The sequence below is a fragment of the Argiope bruennichi genome, chromosome 9 (assembly GCF_947563725.1).
Source record: "Argiope bruennichi chromosome 9, qqArgBrue1.1, whole genome shotgun sequence".
Classification (NCBI taxonomy): Eukaryota; Metazoa; Arthropoda; class Arachnida; order Araneae; family Araneidae; genus Argiope; species Argiope bruennichi.
The window spans coordinates 52,099,651-52,123,197 of record NC_079159.1 but is presented as its reverse complement, the minus strand read 5'-3'; the positions used below and the strand labels follow the sequence as shown (position 1 = coordinate 52,123,197).

The window sequence follows — 23,547 nt, the reverse complement described above, 5'->3', positions numbered from 1 at the left end:
TTTTTAAAGATATCAATTTCACTTCCGTATTATTTTTTCTAATGTTTGCAAGAATTTAAATTTATATAACCATTAGAAATGTTTTTATTTGTGTGATGAAACTGAATATAATTTCGATTTTCCATGAACCCATTGAAATGCATGATTTCACCAAAATTAATATTAAGATTTCTGTAAAACAAATTGCTTTGTATAGGTTTTAAAACAGAAATGGAATTTATATTTCCGTTCTTATTTCGAGTACATACACTTTTAATTTTCAAGCGCAGTGATTTGTAGTAGATTGATTCCATTGAATTATTATTTTTTATTTTTATCAAATCGTAATTTGACTTTTTTTATTGAAAAGATATAAAATGATAATTCATAAATTGTTAGATAAGAAATGATATTTTTATGAAAGGAATTGTTCACGCACCCGGAAAGACGCTTTCTTTATCATGAAAATGTAAGAATCATTATGAAAAGGGAGGTACCACTAAGATTTGATCTGCGATCGCTGTACTCAGAATCCAGACTGCGAACCATTTCACCTCGGAACCTCCGTCTTCCCATGCCGGGAATCGAACCCGGGCCGCCTGGGTGAAAGCCAGGAATCCTAACCACTAGACCACATGGGAGACTTGAAGTAATTTCACAGAGAATGCAAACTTTCAAGGATATATTTTTGAATTTGCATACTTTGTTAAAATACACCATCCGGCATTTTCTTTCAATAATAGTTTGGTCAAATATTCTAATAGCTAAATTGAAAGAGCTACAGGTTTTAACATTCGAATTCTTCTTTCTAAGTAATAAAATTAACATTTCGTATTATATCATTTGTAGCATCTCAACTAAGTAGATTTTCACTATTACGTTATAGCGGCAGTGTACTTTAATAAGATTTTTTGTTTCTTTGTTTTCTTTTTACCTGAATGCAAATTTAGTTTCCATTTGTTTGCAGAATTGTGTGTAAAAATAGAGATATATATATTGCATTCAGATTCCAGCTAAGTTGCATCGAGATATATTCCAGAAAAATACAAACAGAAAAAAAAATACTTATAGTTGGAGAAGGAGGTGAGAAAGGGAACATGGAATAGCTAAACAGGATCCTTATATACAAAATAATTAGAGCAATAAAAGACCTTTACCCAATATTTTTTCCAATTTAAAATTCAAACTCCCAAACCAATTGTTTTTATAGAATGATGAATGATTTGCGTGCATTTAAAATTGGTTAACGTTAAAACAAATTGAAATTAGTGAGTAATAAACCAGAAAAGAAACTGTTTGTTGTGTTGGGGGAAAAGGCTAGAAATAATAAGAAAATTAAAATGGGAAAAGCGAATAAAATCCTACATTCAAACTCTGCAGCGGAAAAAGAACTGCCCCGGGTGAGGATCGAACTCACGACCTTCAGATTGCTCCTGAGAGAGATTATGAGACTGACGCGCTGCCTACTACGCTACCGAGGCACCGACTATGCTCGTGAAAAGGGTTAAACGAAGCATTTACCATTTGGTTTTGAAAACGGTTTCATTTTGTGTGAGGTCAAAATATCTGTAATTATTTACATGCGCCAAACTTAACCTGTGGTTTAATTCAAACCGATCCTACAGTTTGGATCGAGAAATTCAAAAATTGATCCTTAGAACATTTTCACATAGTAAAGATATGCGATCTTAGCATATCAAACTATACCATTATTAATTAAACATAATAACTACTTCCAAGCACGCTTTGTCTGTAATATCTCTGAATTTTTGAAATTTCGTTTCCTTGAGTCTTGGAATTTTTGTATCACTTTTCACATGCAATGCGTTATATATATATATTTTATAAATGTGACTTTCTGTACTTATTTATTAAAACTTTTCGTGCTTTAATAGATGATATATATCAGAAAGTACAAAAGTTTTTTTTTTTTTTAATGTCATAATTCAGGTACTACATTTGCTATGATATTAACAGACAGAAAAAATAAAATTTTTCATGCCTTAAAATTTAATAGGCATATTGCATCCAAAATATATGGCAAAATATACCCCTCTTTGAGATTAAGAGACGTTAGAAAGAATAAAGTTCATTAGTTGCTAATTTTAAGAGACTGTAAAAATAAAACTTTCTTTCTTGTTTGTTTTCACTTCGGATGAAAATCTATTTGCAAATTAGTAAAGATTAATTTTAAAAAATCTTAATATTCATAACAATTCAAAGCTTGATATAAAAGAGATATATTTTTAGTTTTCTAGCAGATAGTTTCATTTGGAATAATCACAATTGTTTGTTATTGAAACCCACACAAACTCCATTCTTTTTTGAAATCGGGCCTTTTTTTGTCTGTATGACCTTGTTATTCTCTTCAAGTGCATTATTAAATGCCCCGGCCGTATGTGTCAGGATGGCCGAGCGGTCTAAGGCGCCAGACTCAAGGGTAATCTTGCTCTGTTGCAGAGTTGAGTGTTCTGGTCCACGAATGTGGGCGTGGGTTCGAATCCCACTTCTGACATGATGATTTTTCTTTTGAGCTACGCAGAATAAACAATTAAATGACACTTTCGTGTCTTTTCTCGATCTTCTTAGAAGTTGTTTCTCTGATATTTTGTCTCAACTAATCTTTATTGAAAACCCTTTCCTCCAACATTTTCTAAATCCTCTATATCCATTTTCTATCTCTTCTATAAGGATATACGAGAAAAGTTGGAATGTAAAATAATACAAAGTATTGTTCAACACAATAGTGCAATAAGATTAAAGGATTCGCAAAGGATTAAAGGATTAAAGATTCCCAGCAATAAAAATAAGAGTAACCAATGGGGTTTGTCTCCCGAAAACTTTTTCGCATAGATTCTTATCTCACAGAGCGTCTTGCATGACACTGATGTAAAACAGTTACAAAATAGTAATTTTTGGCAGGAAATTGAGCATTTTTATGGTATGTAATCCTCTGCGAATTTTTTGACAATTACTCCCTGGCATGCAGTTAATAGTATCCAAAAATCAAAAATTTTGTTTTAGGCACTTTTTTCCCTGGCGATTGAAACAAAAATTTGACAAGACACTACACTTGTAGTCACAATATACCATACTAAATTTGTCATTTTAAGTCATTGCGTCTTTGAGCGTTTACATATTTCTGGAAGTACAGACCAACAGACGGTGAACCCTTTGTTTGATTTGGCTCAAATTTTTATAATTGTCTGCACTATAGACGTTAAATAAATCTGTAAACCCAATTTAATCCATGTAACTCTTCTTGTTACCGTGATAAATACAATTCAAACAGCCGGAGAGATAGACTTCGACTCAAAGAATTTTGCTCAAAATTTCATAGAAATCCACATATTTTTTATACAGATAATATGCCGAATTTCATCCGTCTAGCTCAAAGCCTTGTAGAATTATCTTTGTCATAGATAGATAGCGGATATTTATCAAAGATGTGTTTTTCAGACTCAGGGAGGTCAAAAACGTGGTGATTCGTCAATATCCTTAGTTTGAAATTCTTTGCCGATTACAATAATTTCTCTATACCACGTACACGAGAAAGTAAGAATGGTTTGTAACTATCATAAAATCCAAACACTTTTTTAAAGATATCAATTTCACTTCCGTATTATTTTTTCTAATGTTTGCAAGAATTTAAATTTATATAACCATTAGAAATGTTTTTATTTGTGTGATGAAACTGAATATAATTTCGATTTTCCATGAACCCATTGAAATGCATGATTTCACCAAAATTAATATTAAGATTTCTGTAAAACAAATTGCTTTGTATAGGTTTTAAAACAGAAATGGAATTTATATTTCCGTTCTTATTTCGAGTACATACACTTTTAATTTTCAAGCGCAGTGATTTGTAGTAGATTGATTCCATTGAATTATTATTTTTTATTTTTATCAAATCGTAATTTGACTTTTTTTATTGAAAAGATATAAAATGATAATTCATAAATTGTTAGATAAGAAATGATATTTTTATGAAAGGAATTGTTCACGCACCCGGAAAGACGCTTTCTTTATCATGAAAATGTAAGAATCATTATGAAAAGGGAGGTACCACTAAGATTTGATCTGCGATCGCTGTACTCAGAATCCAGACTGCGAACCATTTCACCTCGGAACCTCCGTCTTCCCATGCCGGGAATCGAACCCGGGCCGCCTGGGTGAAAGCCAGGAATCCTAACCACTAGACCACATGGGAGACTTGAAGTAATTTCACAGAGAATGCAAACTTTCAAGGATATATTTTTGAATTTGCATACTTTGTTAAAATACACCATCCGGCATTTTCTTTCAATAATAGTTTGGTCAAATATTCTAATAGCTAAATTGAAAGAGCTACAGGTTTTAACATTCGAATTCTTCTTTCTAAGTAATAAAATTAACATTTCGTATTATATCATTTGTAGCATCTCAACTAAGTAGATTTTCACTATTACGTTATAGCGGCAGTGTACTTTAATAAGATTTTTTGTTTCTTTGTTTTCTTTTTACCTGAATGCAAATTTAGTTTCCATTTGTTTGCAGAATTGTGTGTAAAAATAGAGATATATATATTGCATTCAGATTCCAGCTAAGTTGCATCGAGATATATTCCAGAAAAATACAAACAGAAAAAAAAAATACTTATAGTTGGAGAAGGAGGTGAGAAAGGGAACATGGAATAGCTAAACAGGATCCTTATATACAAAATAATTAGAGCAATAAAAGACCTTTACCCAATATTTTTTCCAATTTAAAATTCAAACTCCCAAACCAATTGTTTTTATAGAATGATGAATGATTTGCGTGCATTTAAAATTGGTTAACGTTAAAACAAATTGAAATTAGTGAGTAATAAACCAGAAAAGAAACTGTTTGTTGTGTTGGGGGAAAAGGCTAGAAATAATAAGAAAATTAAAATGGGAAAAGCGAATAAAATCCTACATTCAAACTCTGCAGCGGAAAAAGAACTGCCCCGGGTGAGGATCGAACTCACGACCTTCAGATTGCTCCTGAGAGAGATTATGAGACTGACGCGCTGCCTACTGCGCTACCGAGGCACCGACTATGCTCGTGAAAAGGGTTAAACGAAGCATTTACCATTTGGTTTTGAAAACGGTTTCATTTTGTGTGAGGTCAAAATATCTGTAATTATTTACATGCGCCAAACTTAACCTGTGGTTTAATTCAAACCGATCCTACAGTTTGGATCGAGAAATTCAAAAATTGATCCTTAGAACATTTTCACATAGTAAAGATATGCGATCTTAGCATATCAAACTATACCATTATTAATTAAACATAATAACTACTTCCAAGCACGCTTTGTCTGTAATATCTCTGAATTTTTGAAATTTCGTTTCCTTGAGTCTTGGAATTTTTGTATCACTTTTCACATGCAATGCGTTATATATATATATTTTATAAATGTGACTTTCTGTACTTATTTATTAAAACTTTTCGTGCTTTAATAGATGATATATATCAGAAAGTACAAAAGTTTTTTTTTTTTTAATGTCATAATTCAGGTACTACATTTGCTATGATATTAACAGACAGAAAAAATAAAATTTTTCATGCCTTAAAATTTAATAGGCATATTGCATCCAAAATATATGGCAAAATATACCCCTCTTTGAGATTAAGAGACGTTAGAAAGAATAAAGTTCATTAGTTGCTAATTTTAAGAGACTGTAAAAATAAAACTTTCTTTCTTGTTTGTTTTCACTTCGGATGAAAATCTATTTGCAAATTAGTAAAGATTAATTTTAAAAAATCTTAATATTCATAACAATTCAAAGCTTGATATAAAAGAGATATATTTTTAGTTTTCTAGCAGATAGTTTCATTTGGAATAATCACAATTGTTTGTTATTGAAACCCACACAAACTCCATTCTTTTTTGAAATCGGGCCTTTTTTTGTCTGTATGACCTTGTTATTCTCTTCAAGTGCATTATTAAATGCCCCGGCCGTATGTGTCAGGATGGCCGAGCGGTCTAAGGCGCCAGACTCAAGGGTAATCTTGCTCTGTTGCAGAGTTGAGTGTTCTGGTCCACGAATGTGGGCGTGGGTTCGAATCCCACTTCTGACATGATGATTTTTCTTTTGAGCTACGCAGAATAAACAATTAAATGACACTTTCGTGTCTTTTCTCGATCTTCTTAGAAGTTGTTTCTCTGATATTTTGTCTCAACTAATCTTTATTGAAAACCCTTTCCTCCAACATTTTCTAAATCCTCTATATCCATTTTCTATCTCTTCTATAAGGATATACGAGAAAAGTTGGAATGTAAAATAATACAAAGTATTGTTCAACACAATAGTGCAATAAGATTAAAGGATTCGCAAAGGATTAAAGGATTAAAGATTCCCAGCAATAAAAATAAGAGTAACCAATGGGGTTTGTCTCCCGAAAACTTTTTCGCATAGATTCTTATCTCACAGAGCGTCTTGCATGACACTGATGTAAAACAGTTACAAAATAGTAATTTTTGGCAGGAAATTGAGCATTTTTATGGTATGTAATCCTCTGCGAATTTTTTGACAATTACTCCCTGGCATGCAGTTAATAGTATCCAAAAATCAAAAATTTTGTTTTAGGCACTTTTTTCCCTGGCGATTGAAACAAAAATTTGACAAGACACTACACTTGTAGTCACAATATACCATACTAAATTTGTCATTTTAAGTCATTGCGTCTTTGAGCGTTTACATATTTCTGGAAGTACAGACCAACAGACGGTGAACCCTTTGTTTGATTTGGCTCAAATTTTTATAATTGTCTGCACTATAGACGTTAAATAAATCTGTAAACCCAATTTAATCCATGTAACTCTTCTTGTTACCGTGATAAATACAATTCAAACAGCCGGAGAGATAGACTTCGACTCAAAGAATTTTGCTCAAAATTTCATAGAAATCCACATATTTTTTATACAGATAATATGCCGAATTTCATCCGTCTAGCTCAAAGCCTTGTAGAATTATCTTTGTCATAGATAGATAGCGGATATTTATCAAAGATGTGTTTTTCAGACTCAGGGAGGTCAAAAACGTGGTGATTCGTCAATATCCTTAGTTTGAAATTCTTTGCCGATTACAATAATTTCTCTATACCACGTACACGAGAAAGTAAGAATGGTTTGTAACTATCATAAAATCCAAACACTTTTTTAAAGATATCAATTTCACTTCCGTATTATTTTTTCTAATGTTTGCAAGAATTTAAATTTATATAACCATTAGAAATGTTTTTATTTGTGTGATGAAACTGAATATAATTTCGATTTTCCATGAACCCATTGAAATGCATGATTTCACCAAAATTAATATTAAGATTTCTGTAAAACAAATTGCTTTGTATAGGTTTTAAAACAGAAATGGAATTTATATTTCCGTTCTTATTTCGAGTACATACACTTTTAATTTTCAAGCGCAGTGATTTGTAGTAGATTGATTCCATTGAATTATTATTTTTTATTTTTATCAAATCGTAATTTGACTTTTTTTATTGAAAAGATATAAAATGATAATTCATAAATTGTTAGATAAGAAATGATATTTTTATGAAAGGAATTGTTCACGCACCCGGAAAGACGCTTTCTTTATCATGAAAATGTAAGAATCATTATGAAAAGGGAGGTACCACTAAGATTTGATCTGCGATCGCTGTACTCAGAATCCAGACTGCGAACCATTTCACCTCGGAACCTCCGTCTTCCCATGCCGGGAATCGAACCCGGGCCGCCTGGGTGAAAGCCAGGAATCCTAACCACTAGACCACATGGGAGACTTGAAGTAATTTCACAGAGAATGCAAACTTTCAAGGATATATTTTTGAATTTGCATACTTTGTTAAAATACACCATCCGGCATTTTCTTTCAATAATAGTTTGGTCAAATATTCTAATAGCTAAATTGAAAGAGCTACAGGTTTTAACATTCGAATTCTTCTTTCTAAGTAATAAAATTAACATTTCGTATTATATCATTTGTAGCATCTCAACTAAGTAGATTTTCACTATTACGTTATAGCGGCAGTGTACTTTAATAAGATTTTTTGTTTCTTTGTTTTCTTTTTACCTGAATGCAAATTTAGTTTCCATTTGTTTGCAGAATTGTGTGTAAAAATAGAGATATATATATTGCATTCAGATTCCAGCTAAGTTGCATCGAGATATATTCCAGAAAAATACAAACAGAAAAAAAAAATACTTATAGTTGGAGAAGGAGGTGAGAAAGGGAACATGGAATAGCTAAACAGGATCCTTATATACAAAATAATTAGAGCAATAAAAGACCTTTACCCAATATTTTTTCCAATTTAAAATTCAAACTCCCAAACCAATTGTTTTTATAGAATGATGAATGATTTGCGTGCATTTAAAATTGGTTAACGTTAAAACAAATTGAAATTAGTGAGTAATAAACCAGAAAAGAAACTGTTTGTTGTGTTGGGGGAAAAGGCTAGAAATAATAAGAAAATTAAAATGGGAAAAGCGAATAAAATCCTACATTCAAACTCTGCAGCGGAAAAAGAACTGCCCCGGGTGAGGATCGAACTCACGACCTTCAGATTGCTCCTGAGAGAGATTATGAGACTGACGCGCTGCCTACTGCGCTACCGAGGCACCGACTATGCTCGTGAAAAGGGTTAAACGAAGCATTTACCATTTGGTTTTGAAAACGGTTTCATTTTGTGTGAGGTCAAAATATCTGTAATTATTTACATGCGCCAAACTTAACCTGTGGTTTAATTCAAACCGATCCTACAGTTTGGATCGAGAAATTCAAAAATTGATCCTTAGAACATTTTCACATAGTAAAGATATGCGATCTTAGCATATCAAACTATACCATTATTAATTAAACATAATAACTACTTCCAAGCACGCTTTGTCTGTAATATCTCTGAATTTTTGAAATTTCGTTTCCTTGAGTCTTGGAATTTTTGTATCACTTTTCACATGCAATGCGTTATATATATATATTTTATAAATGTGACTTTCTGTACTTATTTATTAAAACTTTTCGTGCTTTAATAGATGATATATATCAGAAAGTACAAAAGTTTTTTTTTTTTTAATGTCATAATTCAGGTACTACATTTGCTATGATATTAACAGACAGAAAAAATAAAATTTTTCATGCCTTAAAATTTAATAGGCATATTGCATCCAAAATATATGGCAAAATATACCCCTCTTTGAGATTAAGAGACGTTAGAAAGAATAAAGTTCATTAGTTGCTAATTTTAAGAGACTGTAAAAATAAAACTTTCTTTCTTGTTTGTTTTCACTTCGGATGAAAATCTATTTGCAAATTAGTAAAGATTAATTTTAAAAAATCTTAATATTCATAACAATTCAAAGCTTGATATAAAAGAGATATATTTTTAGTTTTCTAGCAGATAGTTTCATTTGGAATAATCACAATTGTTTGTTATTGAAACCCACACAAACTCCATTCTTTTTTGAAATCGGGCCTTTTTTTGTCTGTATGACCTTGTTATTCTCTTCAAGTGCATTATTAAATGCCCCGGCCGTATGTGTCAGGATGGCCGAGCGGTCTAAGGCGCCAGACTCAAGGGTAATCTTGCTCTGTTGCAGAGTTGAGTGTTCTGGTCCACGAATGTGGGCGTGGGTTCGAATCCCACTTCTGACATGATGATTTTTCTTTTGAGCTACGCAGAATAAACAATTAAATGACACTTTCGTGTCTTTTCTCGATCTTCTTAGAAGTTGTTTCTCTGATATTTTGTCTCAACTAATCTTTATTGAAAACCCTTTCCTCCAACATTTTCTAAATCCTCTATATCCATTTTCTATCTCTTCTATAAGGATATACGAGAAAAGTTGGAATGTAAAATAATACAAAGTATTGTTCAACACAATAGTGCAATAAGATTAAAGGATTCGCAAAGGATTAAAGGATTAAAGATTCCCAGCAATAAAAATAAGAGTAACCAATGGGGTTTGTCTCCCGAAAACTTTTTCGCATAGATTCTTATCTCACAGAGCGTCTTGCATGACACTGATGTAAAACAGTTACAAAATAGTAATTTTTGGCAGGAAATTGAGCATTTTTATGGTATGTAATCCTCTGCGAATTTTTTGACAATTACTCCCTGGCATGCAGTTAATAGTATCCAAAAATCAAAAATTTTGTTTTAGGCACTTTTTTCCCTGGCGATTGAAACAAAAATTTGACAAGACACTACACTTGTAGTCACAATATACCATACTAAATTTGTCATTTTAAGTCATTGCGTCTTTGAGCGTTTACATATTTCTGGAAGTACAGACCAACAGACGGTGAACCCTTTGTTTGATTTGGCTCAAATTTTTATAATTGTCTGCACTATAGACGTTAAATAAATCTGTAAACCCAATTTAATCCATGTAACTCTTCTTGTTACCGTGATAAATACAATTCAAACAGCCGGAGAGATAGACTTCGACTCAAAGAATTTTGCTCAAAATTTCATAGAAATCCACATATTTTTTATACAGATAATATGCCGAATTTCATCCGTCTAGCTCAAAGCCTTGTAGAATTATCTTTGTCATAGATAGATAGCGGATATTTATCAAAGATGTGTTTTTCAGACTCAGGGAGGTCAAAAACGTGGTGATTCGTCAATATCCTTAGTTTGAAATTCTTTGCCGATTACAATAATTTCTCTATACCACGTACACGAGAAAGTAAGAATGGTTTGTAACTATCATAAAATCCAAACACTTTTTTAAAGATATCAATTTCACTTCCGTATTATTTTTTCTAATGTTTGCAAGAATTTAAATTTATATAACCATTAGAAATGTTTTTATTTGTGTGATGAAACTGAATATAATTTCGATTTTCCATGAACCCATTGAAATGCATGATTTCACCAAAATTAATATTAAGATTTCTGTAAAACAAATTGCTTTGTATAGGTTTTAAAACAGAAATGGAATTTATATTTCCGTTCTTATTTCGAGTACATACACTTTTAATTTTCAAGCGCAGTGATTTGTAGTAGATTGATTCCATTGAATTATTATTTTTTATTTTTATCAAATCGTAATTTGACTTTTTTTATTGAAAAGATATAAAATGATAATTCATAAATTGTTAGATAAGAAATGATATTTTTATGAAAGGAATTGTTCACGCACCCGGAAAGACGCTTTCTTTATCATGAAAATGTAAGAATCATTATGAAAAGGGAGGTACCACTAAGATTTGATCTGCGATCGCTGTACTCAGAATCCAGACTGCGAACCATTTCACCTCGGAACCTCCGTCTTCCCATGCCGGGAATCGAACCCGGGCCGCCTGGGTGAAAGCCAGGAATCCTAACCACTAGACCACATGGGAGACTTGAAGTAATTTCACAGAGAATGCAAACTTTCAAGGATATATTTTTGAATTTGCATACTTTGTTAAAATACACCATCCGGCATTTTCTTTCAATAATAGTTTGGTCAAATATTCTAATAGCTAAATTGAAAGAGCTACAGGTTTTAACATTCGAATTCTTCTTTCTAAGTAATAAAATTAACATTTCGTATTATATCATTTGTAGCATCTCAACTAAGTAGATTTTCACTATTACGTTATAGCGGCAGTGTACTTTAATAAGATTTTTTGTTTCTTTGTTTTCTTTTTACCTGAATGCAAATTTAGTTTCCATTTGTTTGCAGAATTGTGTGTAAAAATAGAGATATATATATTGCATTCAGATTCCAGCTAAGTTGCATCGAGATATATTCCAGAAAAATACAAACAGAAAAAAAAAATACTTATAGTTGGAGAAGGAGGTGAGAAAGGGAACATGGAATAGCTAAACAGGATCCTTATATACAAAATAATTAGAGCAATAAAAGACCTTTACCCAATATTTTTTCCAATTTAAAATTCAAACTCCCAAACCAATTGTTTTTATAGAATGATGAATGATTTGCGTGCATTTAAAATTGGTTAACGTTAAAACAAATTGAAATTAGTGAGTAATAAACCAGAAAAGAAACTGTTTGTTGTGTTGGGGGAAAAGGCTAGAAATAATAAGAAAATTAAAATGGGAAAAGCGAATAAAATCCTACATTCAAACTCTGCAGCGGAAAAAGAACTGCCCCGGGTGAGGATCGAACTCACGACCTTCAGATTGCTCCTGAGAGAGATTATGAGACTGACGCGCTGCCTACTGCGCTACCGAGGCACCGACTATGCTCGTGAAAAGGGTTAAACGAAGCATTTACCATTTGGTTTTGAAAACGGTTTCATTTTGTGTGAGGTCAAAATATCTGTAATTATTTACATGCGCCAAACTTAACCTGTGGTTTAATTCAAACCGATCCTACAGTTTGGATCGAGAAATTCAAAAATTGATCCTTAGAACATTTTCACATAGTAAAGATATGCGATCTTAGCATATCAAACTATACCATTATTAATTAAACATAATAACTACTTCCAAGCACGCTTTGTCTGTAATATCTCTGAATTTTTGAAATTTCGTTTCCTTGAGTCTTGGAATTTTTGTATCACTTTTCACATGCAATGCGTTATATATATATATTTTATAAATGTGACTTTCTGTACTTATTTATTAAAACTTTTCGTGCTTTAATAGATGATATATATCAGAAAGTACAAAAGTTTTTTTTTTTTTAATGTCATAATTCAGGTACTACATTTGCTATGATATTAACAGACAGAAAAAATAAAATTTTTCATGCCTTAAAATTTAATAGGCATATTGCATCCAAAATATATGGCAAAATATACCCCTCTTTGAGATTAAGAGACGTTAGAAAGAATAAAGTTCATTAGTTGCTAATTTTAAGAGACTGTAAAAATAAAACTTTCTTTCTTGTTTGTTTTCACTTCGGATGAAAATCTATTTGCAAATTAGTAAAGATTAATTTTAAAAAATCTTAATATTCATAACAATTCAAAGCTTGATATAAAAGAGATATATTTTTAGTTTTCTAGCAGATAGTTTCATTTGGAATAATCACAATTGTTTGTTATTGAAACCCACACAAACTCCATTCTTTTTTGAAATCGGGCCTTTTTTTGTCTGTATGACCTTGTTATTCTCTTCAAGTGCATTATTAAATGCCCCGGCCGTATGTGTCAGGATGGCCGAGCGGTCTAAGGCGCCAGACTCAAGGGTAATCTTGCTCTGTTGCAGAGTTGAGTGTTCTGGTCCACGAATGTGGGCGTGGGTTCGAATCCCACTTCTGACATGATGATTTTTCTTTTGAGCTACGCAGAATAAACAATTAAATGACACTTTCGTGTCTTTTCTCGATCTTCTTAGAAGTTGTTTCTCTGATATTTTGTCTCAACTAATCTTTATTGAAAACCCTTTCCTCCAACATTTTCTAAATCCTCTATATCCATTTTCTATCTCTTCTATAAGGATATACGAGAAAAGTTGGAATGTAAAATAATACAAAGTATTGTTCAACACAATAGTGCAATAAGATTAAAGGATTCGCAAAGGATTAAAGGATTAAAGATTCCCAGCAATAAAAATAAGAGTAACCAATGGGGTTTGTCTCCCGAAAACTTTTTCGCATAGATTCTTATCTCACAGAGCGTCTTGCATGACACTGATGTAAAACAGTTACAAAATAGTAATTTTTGGCAGGAAATTGAGCATTTTTATGGTATGTAATCCTCTGCGAATTTTTTGACAATTACTCCCTGGCATGCAGTTAATAGTATCCAAAAATCAAAAATTTTGTTTTAGGCACTTTTTTCCCTGGCGATTGAAACAAAAATTTGACAAGACACTACACTTGTAGTCACAATATACCATACTAAATTTGTCATTTTAAGTCATTGCGTCTTTGAGCGTTTACATATTTCTGGAAGTACAGACCAACAGACGGTGAACCCTTTGTTTGATTTGGCTCAAATTTTTATAATTGTCTGCACTATAGACGTTAAATAAATCTGTAAACCCAATTTAATCCATGTAACTCTTCTTGTTACCGTGATAAATACAATTCAAACAGCCGGAGAGATAGACTTCGACTCAAAGAATTTTGCTCAAAATTTCATAGAAATCCACATATTTTTTATACAGATAATATGCCGAATTTCATCCGTCTAGCTCAAAGCCTTGTAGAATTATCTTTGTCATAGATAGATAGCGGATATTTATCAAAGATGTGTTTTTCAGACTCAGGGAGGTCAAAAACGTGGTGATTCGTCAATATCCTTAGTTTGAAATTCTTTGCCGATTACAATAATTTCTCTATACCACGTACACGAGAAAGTAAGAATGGTTTGTAACTATCATAAAATCCAAACACTTTTTTAAAGATATCAATTTCACTTCCGTATTATTTTTTCTAATGTTTGCAAGAATTTAAATTTATATAACCATTAGAAATGTTTTTATTTGTGTGATGAAACTGAATATAATTTCGATTTTCCATGAACCCATTGAAATGCATGATTTCACCAAAATTAATATTAAGATTTCTGTAAAACAAATTGCTTTGTATAGGTTTTAAAACAGAAATGGAATTTATATTTCCGTTCTTATTTCGAGTACATACACTTTTAATTTTCAAGCGCAGTGATTTGTAGTAGATTGATTCCATTGAATTATTATTTTTTATTTTTATCAAATCGTAATTTGACTTTTTTTATTGAAAAGATATAAAATGATAATTCATAAATTGTTAGATAAGAAATGATATTTTTATGAAAGGAATTGTTCACGCACCCGGAAAGACGCTTTCTTTATCATGAAAATGTAAGAATCATTATGAAAAGGGAGGTACCACTAAGATTTGATCTGCGATCGCTGTACTCAGAATCCAGACTGCGAACCATTTCACCTCGGAACCTCCGTCTTCCCATGCCGGGAATCGAACCCGGGCCGCCTGGGTGAAAGCCAGGAATCCTAACCACTAGACCACATGGGAGACTTGAAGTAATTTCACAGAGAATGCAAACTTTCAAGGATATATTTTTGAATTTGCATACTTTGTTAAAATACACCATCCGGCATTTTCTTTCAATAATAGTTTGGTCAAATATTCTAATAGCTAAATTGAAAGAGCTACAGGTTTTAACATTCGAATTCTTCTTTCTAAGTAATAAAATTAACATTTCGTATTATATCATTTGTAGCATCTCAACTAAGTAGATTTTCACTATTACGTTATAGCGGCAGTGTACTTTAATAAGATTTTTTGTTTCTTTGTTTTCTTTTTACCTGAATGCAAATTTAGTTTCCATTTGTTTGCAGAATTGTGTGTAAAAATAGAGATATATATATTGCATTCAGATTCCAGCTAAGTTGCATCGAGATATATTCCAGAAAAATACAAACAGAAAAAAAAAATACTTATAGTTGGAGAAGGAGGTGAGAAAGGGAACATGGAATAGCTAAACAGGATCCTTATATACAAAATAATTAGAGCAATAAAAGACCTTTACCCAATATTTTTTCCAATTTAAAATTCAAACTCCCAAACCAATTGTTTTTATAGAATGATGAATGATTTGCGTGCATTTAAAATTGGTTAACGTTAAAACAAATTGAAATTAGTGAGTAATAAACCAGAAAAGAAACTGTTTGTTGTGTTGGGGGAAAAGGCTAGAAATAATAAGAAAATTAAAATGGGAAAAGCGAATAAAATCCTACATTCAAACTCTGCAGCGGAAAAAGAACTGCCCCGGGTGAGGATCGAACTCACGACCTTCAGATTGCTCCTGAGAGAGATTATGAGACTGACGCGCTGCCTACTGCGCTACCGAGGCACCGACTATGCTCGTGAAAAGGGTTAAACGAAGCATTTACCATTTGGTTTTGAAAACGGTTTCATTTTGTGTGAGGTCAAAATATCTGTAATTATTTACATGCGCCAAACTTAACCTGTGGTTTAATTCAAACCGATCCTACAGTTTGGATCGAGAAATTCAAAAATTGATCCTTAGAACATTTTCACATAGTAAAGATATGCGATCTTAGCATATCAAACTATACCATTATTAATTAAACATAATAACTACTTCCAAGCACGCTTTGTCTGTAATATCTCTGAATTTTTGAAATTTCGTTTCCTTGAGTCTTGGAATTTTTGTATCACTTTTCACATGCAATGCGTTATATATATATATTTTATAAATGTGACTTTCTGTACTTATTTATTAAAACTTTTCGTGCTTTAATAGATGATATATATCAGAAAGTACAAAAGTTTTTTTTTTTTTAATGTCATAATTCAGGTACTACATTTGCTATGATATTAACAGACAGAAAAAATAAAATTTTTCATGCCTTAAAATTTAATAGGCATATTGCATCCAAAATATATGGCAAAATATACCCCTCTTTGAGATTAAGAGACGTTAGAAAGAATAAAGTTCATTAGTTGCTAATTTTAAGAGACTGTAAAAATAAAACTTTCTTTCTTGTTTGTTTTCACTTCGGATGAAAATCTATTTGCAAATTAGTAAAGATTAATTTTAAAAAATCTTAATATTCATAACAATTCAAAGCTTGATATAAAAGAGATATATTTTTAGTTTTCTAGCAGATAGTTTCATTTGGAATAATCACAATTGTTTGTTATTGAAACCCACACAAACTCCATTCTTTTTTGAAATCGGGCCTTTTTTTGTCTGTATGACCTTGTTATTCTCTTCAAGTGCATTATTAAATGCCCCGGCCGTATGTGTCAGGATGGCCGAGCGGTCTAAGGCGCCAGACTCAAGGGTAATCTTGCTCTGTTGCAGAGTTGAGTGTTCTGGTCCACGAATGTGGGCGTGGGTTCGAATCCCACTTCTGACATGATGATTTTTCTTTTGAGCTACGCAGAATAAACAATTAAATGACACTTTCGTGTCTTTTCTCGATCTTCTTAGAAGTTGTTTCTCTGATATTTTGTCTCAACTAATCTTTATTGAAAACCCTTTCCTCCAACATTTTCTAAATCCTCTATATCCATTTTCTATCTCTTCTATAAGGATATACGAGAAAAGTTGGAATGTAAAATAATACAAAGTATTGTTCAACACAATAGTGCAATAAGATTAAAGGATTCGCAAAGGATTAAAGGATTAAAGATTCCCAGCAATAAAAATAAGAGTAACCAATGGGGTTTGTCTCCCGAAAACTTTTTCGCATAGATTCTTATCTCACAGAGCGTCTTGCATGACACTGATGTAAAACAGTTACAAAATAGTAATTTTTGGCAGGAAATTGAGCATTTTTATGGTATGTAATCCTCTGCGAATTTTTTGACAATTACTCCCTGGCATGCAGTTAATAGTATCCAAAAATCAAAAATTTTGTTTTAGGCACTTTTTTCCCTGGCGATTGAAACAAAAATTTGACAAGACACTACACTTGTAGTCACAATATACCATACTAAATTTGTCATTTTAAGTCATTGCGTCTTTGAGCGTTTACATATTTCTGGAAGTACAGACCAACAGACGGTGAACCCTTTGTTTGATTTGGCTCAAATTTTTATAATTGTCTGCACTATAGACGTTAAATAAATCTGTAAACCCAATTTAATCCATGTAACTCTTCTTGTTACCGTGATAAATACAATTCAAACAGCCGGAGAGATAGACTTCGACTCAAAGAATTTTGCTCAAAATTTCATAGAAATCCACATATTTTTTATACAGATAATATGCCGAATTTCATCCGTCTAGCTCAAAGCCTTGTAGAATTATCTTTGTCATAGATAGATAGCGGATATTTATCAAAGATGTGTTTTTCAGACTCAGGGAGGTCAAAAACGTGGTGATTCGTCAATATCCTTAGTTTGAAATTCTTTGCCGATTACAATAATTTCTCTATACCACGTACACGAGAAAGTAAGAATGGTTTGTAACTATCATAAAATCCAAACACTTTTTTAAAGATATCAATTTCACTTCCGTATTATTTTTTCTAATGTTTGCAAGAATTTAAATTTATATAACCATTAGAAATGTTTTTATTTGTGTGATGAAACTGAATATAATTTCGATTTTCCATGAACCCATTGAAATGCATGATTTCACCAAAATTAATATTAAGATTTCTGTAAAACAAATTGCTTTGTATAGGTTTTAAAACAGAAATGGAATTTATATTTCCGTTCTTATTTCGAGTACATACACTTTTAATTTTCAAGCGCAGTGATTTGTAGTAGATTGATTCCATTGAATTATTATTTTTTATTTTTATCAAATCGTAATTTGACTTTTTTTATTGAAAAGATATAAAATGATAATTCATAAATTGTTAGATAAGAAATGATATTTTTATGAAAGGAATTGTTCACGCACCCGGAAAGACGCTTTCTTTATCATGAAAATGTAAGAATCATTATGAAAAGGGAGGTACCACTAAGATTTGATCTGCGATCGCTGTACTCAGAATCCAGACTGCGAACCATTTCACCTCGGAACCTCCGTCTTCCCATGCCGGGAATCGAACCCGGGCCGCCTGGGTGAAAGCCAGGAATCCTAACCACTAGACCACATGGGAGACTTGAAGTAATTTCACAGAGAATGCAAACTTTCAAGGATATATTTTTGAATTTGCATACTTTGTTAAAATACACCATCCGGCATTTTCTTTCAATAATAGTTTGGTCAAATATTCTAATAGCTAAATTGAAAGAGCTACAGGTTTTAACATTCGAATTCTTCTTTCTAAGTAATAAAATTAACATTTCGTATTATATCATTTGTAGCATCTCAACTAAGTAGATTTTCACTATTACGTTATAGCGGCAGTGTACTTTAATAAGATTTTTTGTTTCTTTGTTTTCTTTTTACCTGAATGCAAATTTAGTTTCCATTTGTTTGCAGAATTGTGTGTAAAAATAGAGATATATATATTGCATTCAGATTCCAGCTAAGTTGCATCGAGATATATTCCAGAAAAATACAAACAGAAAAAAAAAATACTTATAGTTGGAGAAGGAGGTGAGAAAGGGAACATGGAATAGCTAAACAGGATCCTTATATACAAAATAATTAGAGCAATAAAAGACCTTTACCCAATATTTTTTCCAATTTAAAATTCAAACTCCCAAACCAATTGTTTTTATAGAATGATGAATGATTTGCGTGCATTTAAAATTGGTTAACGTTAAAACAAATTGAAATTAGTGAGTAATAAACCAGAAAAGAAACTGTTTGTTGTGTTGGGGGAAAAGGCTAGAAATAATAAGAAAATTAAAATGGGAAAAGCGAATAAAATCCTACATTCAAACTCTGCAGCGGAAAAAGAACTGCCCCGGGTGAGGATCGAACTCACGACCTTCAGATTGCTCCTGAGAGAGATTATGAGACTGACGCGCTGCCTACTGCGCTACCGAGGCACCGACTATGCTCGTGAAAAGGGTTAAACGAAGCATTTACCATTTGGTTTTGAAAACGGTTTCATTTTGTGTGAGGTCAAAATATCTGTAATTATTTACATGCGCCAAACTTAACCTGTGGTTTAATTCAAACCGATCCTACAGTTTGGATCGAGAAATTCAAAAATTGATCCTTAGAACATTTTCACATAGTAAAGATATGCGATCTTAGCATATCAAACTATACCATTATTAATTAAACATAATAACTACTTCCAAGCACGCTTTGTCTGTAATATCTCTGAATTTTTGAAATTTCGTTTCCTTGAGTCTTGGAATTTTTGTATCACTTTTCACATGCAATGCGTTATATATATATATTTTATAAATGTGACTTTCTGTACTTATTTATTAAAACTTTTCGTGCTTTAATAGATGATATATATCAGAAAGTACAAAAGTTTTTTTTTTTTTAATGTCATAATTCAGGTACTACATTTGCTATGATATTAACAGACAGAAAAAATAAAATTTTTCATGCCTTAAAATTTAATAGGCATATTGCATCCAAAATATATGGCAAAATATACCCCTCTTTGAGATTAAGAGACGTTAGAAAGAATAAAGTTCATTAGTTGCTAATTTTAAGAGACTGTAAAAATAAAACTTTCTTTCTTGTTTGTTTTCACTTCGGATGAAAATCTATTTGCAAATTAGTAAAGATTAATTTTAAAAAATCTTAATATTCATAACAATTCAAAGCTTGATATAAAAGAGATATATTTTTAGTTTTCTAGCAGATAGTTTCATTTGGAATAATCACAATTGTTTGTTATTGAAACCCACACAAACTCCATTCTTTTTTGAAATCGGGCCTTTTTTTGTCTGTATGACCTTGTTATTCTCTTCAAGTGCATTATTAAATGCCCCGGCCGTATGTGTCAGGATGGCCGAGCGGTCTAAGGCGCCAGACTCAAGGGTAATCTTGCTCTGTTGCAGAGTTGAGTGTTCTGGTCCACGAATGTGGGCGTGGGTTCGAATCCCACTTCTGACATGATGATTTTTCTTTTGAGCTACGCAGAATAAACAATTAAATGACACTTTCGTGTCTTTTCTCGATCTTCTTAGAAGTTGTTTCTCTGATATTTTGTCTCAACTAATCTTTATTGAAAACCCTTTCCTCCAACATTTTCTAAATCCTCTATATCCATTTTCTATCTCTTCTATAAGGATATACGAGAAAAGTTGGAATGTAAAATAATACAAAGTATTGTTCAACACAATAGTGCAATAAGATTAAAGGATTCGCAAAGGATTAAAGGATTAAAGATTCCCAGCAATAAAAATAAGAGTAACCAATGGGGTTTGTCTCCCGAAAACTTTTTCGCATAGATTCTTATCTCACAGAGCGTCTTGCATGACACTGATGTAAAACAGTTACAAAATAGTAATTTTTGGCAGGAAATTGAGCATTTTTATGGTATGTAATCCTCTGCGAATTTTTTGACAATTACTCCCTGGCATGCAGTTAATAGTATCCAAAAATCAAAAATTTTGTTTTAGGCACTTTTTTCCCTGGCGATTGAAACAAAAATTTGACAAGACACTACACTTGTAGTCACAATATACCATACTAAATTTGTCATTTTAAGTCATTGCGTCTTTGAGCGTTTACATATTTCTGGAAGTACAGACCAACAGACGGTGAACCCTTTGTTTGATTTGGCTCAAATTTTTATAATTGTCTGCACTATAGACGTTAAATAAATCTGTAAACCCAATTTAATCCATGTAACTCTTCTTGTTACCGTGATAAATACAATTCAAACAGCCGGAGAGATAGACTTCGACTCAAAGAATTTTGCTCAAAATTTCATAGAAATCCACATATTTTTTATACAGATAATATGCCGAATTTCATCCGTCTAGCTCAAAGCCTTGTAGAATTATCTTTGTCATAGATAGATAGCGGATATTTATCAAAGATGTGTTTTTCAGACTCAGGGAGGTCAAAAACGTGGTGATTCGTCAATATCCTTAGTTTGAAATTCTTTACCGATTACAATAATTTCTCTATACCACGTACACGAGAAAGTAAGAATGGTTTGTAACTATCATAAAATCCAAACACTTTTTTAAAGATATCAATTTCACTTCCGTATTATTTTTTCTAATGTTTGCAAGAATTTAAATTTATATAACCATTAGAAATGTTTTTATTTGTGTGATGAAACTGAATATAATTTCGATTTTCCATGAACCCATTGAAATGCATGATTTCACCAAAATTAATATTAAGATTTCTGTAAAACAAATTGCTTTGTATAGGTTTTAAAACAGAAATGGAATTTATATTTCCGTTCTTATTTCGAGTACATACACTTTTAATTTTCAAGCGCAGTGATTTGTAGTAGATTGATTCCATTGAATTATTATTTTTTATTTTTATCAAATCGTAATTTGACTTTTTTTATTGAAAAGATATAAAATGATAATTCATAAATTGTTAGATAAGAAATGATATTTTTATGAAAGGAATTGTTCACGCACCCGGAAAGACGCTTTCTTTATCATGAAAATGTAAGAATCATTATGAAAAGGGAGGTACCACTAAGATTTGATCTGCGATCGCTGTACTCAGAATCCAGACTGCGAACCATTTCACCTCGGAACCTCCGTCTTCCCATGCCGGGAATCGAACCCGGGCCGCCTGGGTGAAAGCCAGGAATCCTAACCACTAGACCACATGGGAGACTTGAAGTAATTTCACAGAGAATGCAAACTTTCAAGGATATATTTTTGAATTTGCATACTTTGTTAAAATACACCATCCGGCATTTTCTTTCAATAATAGTTTGGTCAAATATTCTAATAGCTAAATTGAAAGAGCTACAGGTTTTAACATTCGAATTCTTCTTTCTAAGTAATAAAATTAACATTTCGTATTATATCATTTGTAGCATCTCAACTAAGTAGATTTTCACTATTACGTTATAGCGGCAGTGTACTTTAATAAGATTTTTTGTTTCTTTGTTTTCTTTTTACCTGAATGCAAATTTAGTTTCCATTTGTTTGCAGAATTGTGTGTAAAAATAGAGATATATATATTGCATTCAGATTCCAGCTAAGTTGCATCGAGATATATTCCAGAAAAATACAAACAGAAAAAAAAAATACTTATAGTTGGAGAAGGAGGTGAGAAAGGGAACATGGAATAGCTAAACAGGATCCTTATATACAAAATAATTAGAGCAATAAAAGACCTTTACCCAATATTTTTTCCAATTTAAAATTCAAACTCCCAAACCAATTGTTTTTATAGAATGATGAATGATTTGCGTGCATTTAAAATTGGTTAACGTTAAAACAAATTGAAATTAGTGAGTAATAAACCAGAAAAGAAACTGTTTGTTGTGTTGGGGGAAAAGGCTAGAAATAATAAGAAAATTAAAATGGGAAAAGCGAATAAAATCCTACATTCAAACTCTGCAGCGGAAAAAGAACTGCCCCGGGTGAGGATCGAACTCACGACCTTCAGATTGCTCCTGAGAGAGATTATGAGACTGACGCGCTGCCTACTGCGCTACCGAGGCACCGACTATGCTCGTGAAAAGGGTTAAACGAAGCATTTACCATTTGGTTTTGAAAACGGTTTCATTTTGTGTGAGGTCAAAATATCTGTAATTATTTACATACGCCAAACTTAACCTGTGGTTTAATTCAAACCGATCCTACAGTTTGGATCGAGAAATTCAAAAATTGATCCTTAGAACATTTTCACATAGTAAAGATATGCGATCTTAGCATATCAAACTATACCATTATTAATTAAACATAATAACTACTTCCAAGCACGCTTTGTCTGTAATATCTCTGAATTTTTGAAATTTCGTTTCCTTGAGTCTTGGAATTTTTGTATCACTTTTCACATGCAATGCGTTATATATATATATTTTATAAATGTGACTTTCTGTACTTATTTATTAAAACTTTTCGTGCTTTAATAGATGATATATATCAGAAAGTACAAAAGTTTTTTTTTTTTTAATGTCATAATTCAGGTACTACATTTGCTATGATATTAACAGACAGAAAAAATAAAATTTTTCATGCCTTAAAATTTAATAGGCATATTGCATCCAAAATATATGGCAAAATATACCCCTCTTTGAGATTAAGAGACGTTAGAAAGAATAAAGTTCATTAGTTGCTAATTTTAAGAGACTGTAAAAATAAAACTTTCTTTC

At 31.8% G+C, this 23,547-nt stretch overlaps 20 non-coding genes across 20 annotated transcripts; 6 read left to right on the top strand and 14 right to left on the bottom strand.

The window, feature by feature from the left end:
* Nucleotides 1-548: 548 nt before the first annotated feature.
* Trnae-uuc (transfer RNA glutamic acid (anticodon UUC)) lies at nucleotides 549-620 on the bottom strand. Its single transcript has one exon. It is a non-coding gene; the product is annotated as a tRNA-Glu (tRNA).
* Nucleotides 621-1,371: 751 nt separating this feature from the next.
* Trnam-cau (transfer RNA methionine (anticodon CAU)) lies at nucleotides 1,372-1,460 on the bottom strand. The gene is given in 2 exon segments: nucleotides 1,372-1,407; nucleotides 1,424-1,460. It is a non-coding gene; the product is annotated as a tRNA-Met (tRNA).
* Nucleotides 1,461-2,380: 920 nt separating this feature from the next.
* Trnal-caa (transfer RNA leucine (anticodon CAA)) lies at nucleotides 2,381-2,494 on the top strand. The gene is made up of 2 exons: nucleotides 2,381-2,418; nucleotides 2,449-2,494. It is a non-coding gene; the product is annotated as a tRNA-Leu (tRNA).
* A 1,626-nt stretch (nucleotides 2,495-4,120) lies between these two features.
* On the bottom strand, nucleotides 4,121-4,192 carry Trnae-uuc (transfer RNA glutamic acid (anticodon UUC)). The gene has a single exon. It is a non-coding gene; the product is annotated as a tRNA-Glu (tRNA).
* A 752-nt stretch (nucleotides 4,193-4,944) lies between these two features.
* On the bottom strand, nucleotides 4,945-5,033 carry Trnam-cau (transfer RNA methionine (anticodon CAU)). Its single transcript is given in 2 exon segments — nucleotides 4,945-4,980; nucleotides 4,997-5,033. It is a non-coding gene; the product is annotated as a tRNA-Met (tRNA).
* Nucleotides 5,034-5,952: 919 nt separating this feature from the next.
* On the top strand, nucleotides 5,953-6,066 carry Trnal-caa (transfer RNA leucine (anticodon CAA)). Its single transcript has 2 exons — nucleotides 5,953-5,990; nucleotides 6,021-6,066. It is a non-coding gene; the product is annotated as a tRNA-Leu (tRNA).
* A 1,626-nt stretch (nucleotides 6,067-7,692) lies between these two features.
* Nucleotides 7,693-7,764, bottom strand: Trnae-uuc (transfer RNA glutamic acid (anticodon UUC)). The gene has a single exon. It is a non-coding gene; the product is annotated as a tRNA-Glu (tRNA).
* Nucleotides 7,765-8,516: 752 nt separating this feature from the next.
* On the bottom strand, nucleotides 8,517-8,605 carry Trnam-cau (transfer RNA methionine (anticodon CAU)). Its single transcript is given in 2 exon segments — nucleotides 8,517-8,552; nucleotides 8,569-8,605. It is a non-coding gene; the product is annotated as a tRNA-Met (tRNA).
* Nucleotides 8,606-9,524: 919 nt separating this feature from the next.
* On the top strand, nucleotides 9,525-9,638 carry Trnal-caa (transfer RNA leucine (anticodon CAA)). Its single transcript has 2 exons — nucleotides 9,525-9,562; nucleotides 9,593-9,638. It is a non-coding gene; the product is annotated as a tRNA-Leu (tRNA).
* Nucleotides 9,639-11,264: 1,626 nt separating this feature from the next.
* On the bottom strand, nucleotides 11,265-11,336 carry Trnae-uuc (transfer RNA glutamic acid (anticodon UUC)). Its single transcript has one exon. It is a non-coding gene; the product is annotated as a tRNA-Glu (tRNA).
* A 752-nt stretch (nucleotides 11,337-12,088) lies between these two features.
* Trnam-cau (transfer RNA methionine (anticodon CAU)) lies at nucleotides 12,089-12,177 on the bottom strand. The gene is given in 2 exon segments: nucleotides 12,089-12,124; nucleotides 12,141-12,177. It is a non-coding gene; the product is annotated as a tRNA-Met (tRNA).
* A 919-nt stretch (nucleotides 12,178-13,096) lies between these two features.
* Trnal-caa (transfer RNA leucine (anticodon CAA)) lies at nucleotides 13,097-13,210 on the top strand. Its single transcript has 2 exons — nucleotides 13,097-13,134; nucleotides 13,165-13,210. It is a non-coding gene; the product is annotated as a tRNA-Leu (tRNA).
* Nucleotides 13,211-14,836: 1,626 nt separating this feature from the next.
* Trnae-uuc (transfer RNA glutamic acid (anticodon UUC)) lies at nucleotides 14,837-14,908 on the bottom strand. The gene has a single exon. It is a non-coding gene; the product is annotated as a tRNA-Glu (tRNA).
* A 752-nt stretch (nucleotides 14,909-15,660) lies between these two features.
* Nucleotides 15,661-15,749, bottom strand: Trnam-cau (transfer RNA methionine (anticodon CAU)). The gene is given in 2 exon segments: nucleotides 15,661-15,696; nucleotides 15,713-15,749. It is a non-coding gene; the product is annotated as a tRNA-Met (tRNA).
* A 919-nt stretch (nucleotides 15,750-16,668) lies between these two features.
* On the top strand, nucleotides 16,669-16,782 carry Trnal-caa (transfer RNA leucine (anticodon CAA)). Its single transcript has 2 exons — nucleotides 16,669-16,706; nucleotides 16,737-16,782. It is a non-coding gene; the product is annotated as a tRNA-Leu (tRNA).
* A 1,626-nt stretch (nucleotides 16,783-18,408) lies between these two features.
* On the bottom strand, nucleotides 18,409-18,480 carry Trnae-uuc (transfer RNA glutamic acid (anticodon UUC)). Its single transcript has one exon. It is a non-coding gene; the product is annotated as a tRNA-Glu (tRNA).
* Nucleotides 18,481-19,232: 752 nt separating this feature from the next.
* On the bottom strand, nucleotides 19,233-19,321 carry Trnam-cau (transfer RNA methionine (anticodon CAU)). Its single transcript is given in 2 exon segments — nucleotides 19,233-19,268; nucleotides 19,285-19,321. It is a non-coding gene; the product is annotated as a tRNA-Met (tRNA).
* A 919-nt stretch (nucleotides 19,322-20,240) lies between these two features.
* Trnal-caa (transfer RNA leucine (anticodon CAA)) lies at nucleotides 20,241-20,354 on the top strand. Its single transcript has 2 exons — nucleotides 20,241-20,278; nucleotides 20,309-20,354. It is a non-coding gene; the product is annotated as a tRNA-Leu (tRNA).
* A 1,626-nt stretch (nucleotides 20,355-21,980) lies between these two features.
* On the bottom strand, nucleotides 21,981-22,052 carry Trnae-uuc (transfer RNA glutamic acid (anticodon UUC)). The gene has a single exon. It is a non-coding gene; the product is annotated as a tRNA-Glu (tRNA).
* Nucleotides 22,053-22,804: 752 nt separating this feature from the next.
* Nucleotides 22,805-22,893, bottom strand: Trnam-cau (transfer RNA methionine (anticodon CAU)). Its single transcript is given in 2 exon segments — nucleotides 22,805-22,840; nucleotides 22,857-22,893. It is a non-coding gene; the product is annotated as a tRNA-Met (tRNA).
* Between the last annotated feature and the right edge of the window lie 654 nt (nucleotides 22,894-23,547).